Below are 6682 nucleotides of genomic sequence, written 5' to 3'. Positions count from 1 at the left end.
GGTCAAAATCAAAATTTTTAAAAATATGATTTTTAGACCCATATGAATAGTGTGACTAATTAGTAGGCTAAATGTGATATTATAGATCAAAGAAATCAAGATTTGGGCTTAAATCGAGAAAATACAAGGTTATGGACTAGAATGGTAAATTGCCATTTCTGGATCCGAGGTAAGTTTGTACGTAAATAATTTATCGATTCTTTTTATTTTATTAGATTTTGTTATCATATGAAATGTGGCTGCCTAGAGAATGATTATTTGTTGTAAATTGCAAATTGAAAAAGGACTATGAATAAATTGTAACATGTTGGAAAGTGAGGAATTTCCCGGTTGAGCCTTCGGAATAGAGACGATACGAATGATCTATTGTGAGGTCACTTGTGTAGTACTAAGTGCAAGCTACTACGTGTACTGGATTATTGATCGCATGTGTAGTACTAAGTGCAGGCTACTGTGCGTACCCGATAACTTCGATCACGTGTGTAGTACTAAGTGCAGGCTACTACGTGTATCAGATGGTTAGGTCACATGTGTAGTACTAAGTGCAGGCTACTACGTGTACCGGATAATTGGTCGCATGTGTAGTACTAAGTGCAGGCTACTATGCGTACCAGATAGCTTTGGCTACAAGTGTGAAAATATGTGCAGGCAACTGAGTATCAGTTATTATTCCGGAGAGTTCAACAGGAAAATCGATTAAGTAAAAATACATGTGAACATGATTATATGATGAATAAGTGCAGGTATATGTTTAAGAAAATTTTGAGCAATATGCTTGATATTTGAGTGAACTTCGATAAGACAAAATGGATTAAGTGAAATTATGTAAGAGTGAATTTTAGTAGTAAAATTGTGTTGGACAGCAGCAGTTGTGTGACTTTGAAAATTCACTAAAAATTTTGTGGCCCGATTTTGCATGTTGTAAATGTATAAGTCTAGTAACGCCTCGAACCTTATCCCGGCGTTGGATACGGGTGAGGGGTGTTACATTTAGTGGTATCAAAGCTATGGTTCGGTTCTCAAACTAACCTAGCATGTGTAAAAGTCCAACTATACATGCCACCGATCCGTGATAGTGTGATGTCTCTTGACGTGTATGAGAGCCACTTTGTTTAGACAAAGATACTCTCCAATCGAGCTACACCGACCATGTTGAATGTGATGCTAAAATATTCGAGTAAAGTATAGTCATGACGAACTGAAACTTGGAAAGGTACGAATCAGGATTCATGGCATGTCTACATGGTGAAATGAGCTTATCTATGATTAATAGATAATTCCATGATGTATATGATCGATTTATTTGAATAAATGCATGTTTTTGAGTAACTTATCAAAGATATTTATAAGATAAATATTCATGTATATTGGTTGGGATGATAATGATTGGTAAGCTCGTATAACTTGAGTAAATGTATTAAATTGCTTTGACTGATATATATGATTGTAATGATATGTATATGATGATATGTAAGATGAAAGTTTAGACTATGATATACTTATCCATGTTTGTTTAGCCCTTAAATGATATTATGTGCTTGATTTTTCTGATTTAATGAATGGATAAGTAAGATTATCTAAGAAACATGGAAATACATGTATAAGTACACATGTTTAAATGAGATAACTGGAAAGTAGGTGTAAAATCAATATGAATGTTAGTTACTCGAAATGAATGACATGATTGAGATATGATTGCTATGATGAAAACTGTGTTACATGTATATGTATATGAGAGTTGAGTCAAAGGCCTTACGACCCTCTTCTCCTTACCAAAGTGGTGTTTTATAATGGAAATTCCTGAGATTTATGTTGAATGAGTTTCCAGGTGAGAAACCAAAGAGTTCAATGATAGAATGGTTATAAGCATGATTAGAGATTGAGAATGGCTTGATAAGTACAGATATGAGCTAGAAAGATATCGGATTGACCGAAAGATTGTTTAATTTTTGTAACATCGCAGTTAGCGGAAAAGGTTAATTTTGGTAAAATAATCTATCTTGGTATGATGTCGAGAAATGTATTGATTGAAATTCCCTAATGAATTGGTTTTCTTAGTAAAGGGAATATTATGGAATTTGGGATGGCAGAAATAGTTAAAGGAATAATGTTTGAAATATGAAATGTTCAAGCATGGTAATTACAGTGAACAGTTTGTGACTGTCTCTATTGAGATATTGTATGAGATTACCTGATACTGGAAATATTATAGGGGCTATTTAATCCCTGATGAATTCTTATATTATGAAAATGTTCCTTGATCTTAACGTTAGATGAATATATTGTCAGTCTATTGGGTTATGATCTGCATGGTTCTGTTTTTCTCTGGTATTTTGTTATATCCTGCCAATTGAGAATCAATGCACATATATATATGAAAAGCATATAGTTCCTGTCATATTTGTTGTCAGTGGTTTAAAATGATGTTATTTTGGATTTCTTTATTCTGGGCTTCTCCGTAAAGAATTTCTCTATCTTGGATTTTCTGGTTATATTTATATTGTAACTTGTTGATCATGGCTTGCATTTTGAGCATGACCTCTAGCTTGTGATTGACGTATATAAAGAACAAGTATGACTATACCTCTGAATTGATCCTAATTGTATGGTGAAATTTCAAGTCCTAATGTGTATGGTGGATTTCCTTTCTCAAGTAAGTTAATCAGAGTTAATGTATTCAGTTGAAGTACTAGTATTACTTATGCTAATGCATTTGTTATAGTATTCGATTGGCATGATGAGTGAATTTGGAATGATGCATGTTGAATTGTTCTGTTGACTAGAAGAGAGAATTTTTTTGAAATATCAATTACGGATGAATAAGGTCAACTTGATTGTTCAATCTGTATGGAATATATGTTTAGAATTTAATGAGATGTGCATGCTTGAGAATAAGATTTTATTTCTTCACGGGTAAAAAGACGAATAGTCTAATTAAGAAGTGTATGTTTCCTAGAAGAATCGTATGCGATAAGAAGATCTGATATTGATAATGTGAAGATAATCTGGGTATCTAAAAATGCTAAAACGATCAGGAACTCTGCCTCAGGAACTCTGCCTCGTAATCAGCTACAAACATACTACCTTACCTTAGCTTGATAAACTCAGGTCTCCTGGCTTTGACATATTTCACTCCTACATATTTCTTCTCGAAGGCCTTTAGAAAATAATCCAATGTCAAGCGATTGGTTTGGGTGCCCCTCACAATGGCCTACCACCAGCGATAAGCCTCATCACATTGTAATGACACAATCCCTTTAAGCTTCTATTCAGGGGTACATTCTATATTGTTAAGAATTCACTCCGTAGCCTCCAACCAATACTCAGCTACAGTGGGGGTCATCCCCACAACGCCCCTAAACAGTTTGGTGCTATTCAATCGAAGCCTCTCAGAAATAGTGCCATGATTATTAGCACCAGTTTGGGCACCCACTAGTTGTTCCAACACTTGCAACATGGCCTGCGATACAACTTTTTTCGTAGACTGTTGTTGGCTCTCGCCAACAATGAGTGCACGCTCTACATTCTCTATAGCTATCTCAGGGGCTCACACCCGAGATGTGGATGAGTCGGTTTGGGTTCCTTTACCTGGCTCTCCATGAACTCTCATTCCTCTCGTTCTAACACTGCGAGTACTCATTTTTAGTTTTCTACAAGCTATCAATCGAGATAAGTTTTATCGCTATCACTTGAATACTTTTCAATCAAAATTTTCTCACTATTTATATTTTTCATGGTCTAAAGCTGCCTCAGTCTAAAATTTTCTATAGCCTCCAATAGTTTCACAATCTATAGTTTTCATTGTTCTATAATTTTCACAGTCTAAAATTTCACATCTAAAGATCACTTAGCTCAGATTGGCTTTGGGAAATATCAAATTTCTTTATAACAAATCACATGTGGCATTTTTTTCCCAAAATACCTCTTTTTATGATGCATGAAGTTTTTTGAAAATATTTTTACTGATAGTTCGAGTTTTGAATCAAGCTCTGATACAACTAAATGTAACCCTCAAACTAGGCCTAGACTCTACGGCCTATTTTGAGTAATTATATGGACCATAGAGATGGCCAAAACCTTTTTATAAGAAAAACTCATTTGTCTTAAAGATATGACCTTTTTAAAACATCGTGTTCCTTTAAATAAAAAATTATTTGCTCCTTTTTAATTTAAAAAAACTCATATTGTAACTTGATTTTTAAATCACAAATTTGTAGCAGCTAATAATCACTAAAACATTTATTGATTATTTTAAAATCATATAAAAACAATTCATGCCATATTATCCCAAAATATCAAAATAGAAATCCCATGCCATAGTTCATAAGTTAAAAATAAAGTCCATAATAAAAATCCAAAATGAACTCATATAGTACGTAAAAGTCCCACATTATTTGAAAGACAATCCATGACCAAAAAATCATTAATTCGAGAGCCCCTCCAAAGATCTAAATCCAAGCCTCAATTACGAGGATTACCGGAGACACACGCATAACATGGTGAGCTTTAAAAGGCTTGGTGTGAGATCGGCACAAACATATATTTCAACACGTAGCATACCACATCCATATCATCGTAATTATAACTTTCATATAGTTCACATATCATCAGCTTTAGTGAACAAAACAAGTTATGCTTATGTAATAATGCACATTTCAGAGGATTTCCTACCCATTTTCGCCACACACCAACATCGAGTTCCCTAGAACTCGTCCATCTGATAACACCATTTGTGCACAAGCCACCACATATATGCCAATAAACGATCACATAACACATCGTGGATAAGCCACGTCATAATTGCCAATAACGGCCACATAATCGTAGTTAAATTACCACATCGCTTGCTCTTTTCATAATCCCACGCCATTGATATGATATGACCATTTTAACACATATGTTTCACTTTTCACATTTTTCACATATTCATGCTTGTAACTCATCTTTCTTGATTTTTACACATATGTATGTATCATGCTCACATTTTCACATATCACATAGTTTTCACTTTAGCATGCTTTAATATACATATTTATACTATAACATGGATCTTAACATACACATACATATATCACATGTTTAGGTCATCACATATCAATCTAGCCATAAATCACATAACAAATAGATGAGATCAACATTACATACATCACATATCACAAATCATGGATTTTCACAACACTTAATAGTTTAGGACACTTCGATTCCTCTTTGATTGAGTTTTTCAACTCCACTCGAGTACTTAATGTACTCACGAATTAATTAATTAATTAAAATTTTATTAAAGTAAATAACATTATATTTAACTTAAAATGAGAGTGAGATCCCACACCTTAAACCGTAGCTCTAATTGCCACAATCCTATTAGAGGAGATTTCACTTGGATTCAAGCTGGTAGATGAATCCTTAAATCGAGACTTGGATTCATTGTCTTCATTATCACACTAAGGATCCTTTTGATCAGTTTCATTTGGTCACTTGATTTAATACTAGATGATCGAATGATCAAAAATGGAATGAGATCAATGGTGGTCTGGCTATGGAGGAGCGGCAGTTCGACGATGATGATGAAAAAATATTAAAAGGAGGAGGTTTTGGCCACTATAATTGGAAGAAAGGAGAAAAGTGAAAAAGAAGAGAAAACAGGTGGAGAAGGAGGAGACTTGTGGTGATTGCGACAATGGTCACAGTAGCTCACAGCGGTGGAAGGGAGAAGGAGTGAAAAGAGGCAGCATCTACAGTGGGTAGGAGGTCTTTGATGGTGGTGGAAGGCTCAAATGTGGTGGTTGGAGAAAAAAAGTTAAAATAAGGTGGTTGTGGTTCTATTTTGATTTGAAAGAGAAAAAAAGATGAAGGAAATGAAAAAATGGAGAATAGGGTGCAAATGAGGGTGGTGGACGGAACAATGGCTGTGAGTAGCTTGGTCAACCATGAACAAGTTCATTGTATCACAATCTTATGGCAAGAAAGGTAAGGGAGTAAAACAAGGAGTGAAAAAGGGGATGTGTCTCAAAACATAAGGCAAGTTTGACTTGCTAAAGGAGGAAAGGAATCCTCCACATATGGCAACAAGGGGGGCACGACAAGGCTTGAATGCACATGCCAATTGTGTGGAAAAATTTAATTAAAAAAAGTGAGAACATGGGGGTTCGAACTAGGGACTTCTAGGATAGTTAATGAGTTTCATTCCACTAAGCCGCAACACTTTATTGTTTTCATTTTCACGCAAATAATTTAAGACATAAGAGATGGCAGTTTCATTATATTACAATTAATAGAAAAAATGGAATGTGACATCAAGAAAGAATAAACCTTTTTGGTGAACTACGAAAGAATCAGCCTTTGTGGTGGGATCCATATAAAGCTATATGGCATATCCTACATGACCTTTAATCACAAAACTAGAAATAGCTAGAGTGTTTGATGATTTCAAGTTAAGCACAAAGTAACTGCAATAAACAATTAAATATGACAGTTTGAAGAGATAACGAGATCAATGAACTTTGTTGAAGGAACAAATCTGAATAAAGGTTATGTCTAGTAATTTGAATAAGGGTATCTATCTGTAAACCGTAATAAAAAAGAGTAGTAAAAGTTATGGTTAGGTATGAAAAGAAATTTTGAGCAATTGTTTGCAAAGAACACTAGTAAGGATCCATGATCAAAATGGGTTGGAAGAGATTCC

Source organism: Gossypium hirsutum, chromosome A13, assembly GCF_007990345.1.
Source record: "Gossypium hirsutum isolate 1008001.06 chromosome A13, Gossypium_hirsutum_v2.1, whole genome shotgun sequence".
In the NCBI taxonomy this organism is placed as follows: Eukaryota; Viridiplantae; Streptophyta; class Magnoliopsida; order Malvales; family Malvaceae; genus Gossypium; species Gossypium hirsutum.
This window is presented reverse-complemented; position numbering follows the sequence as displayed.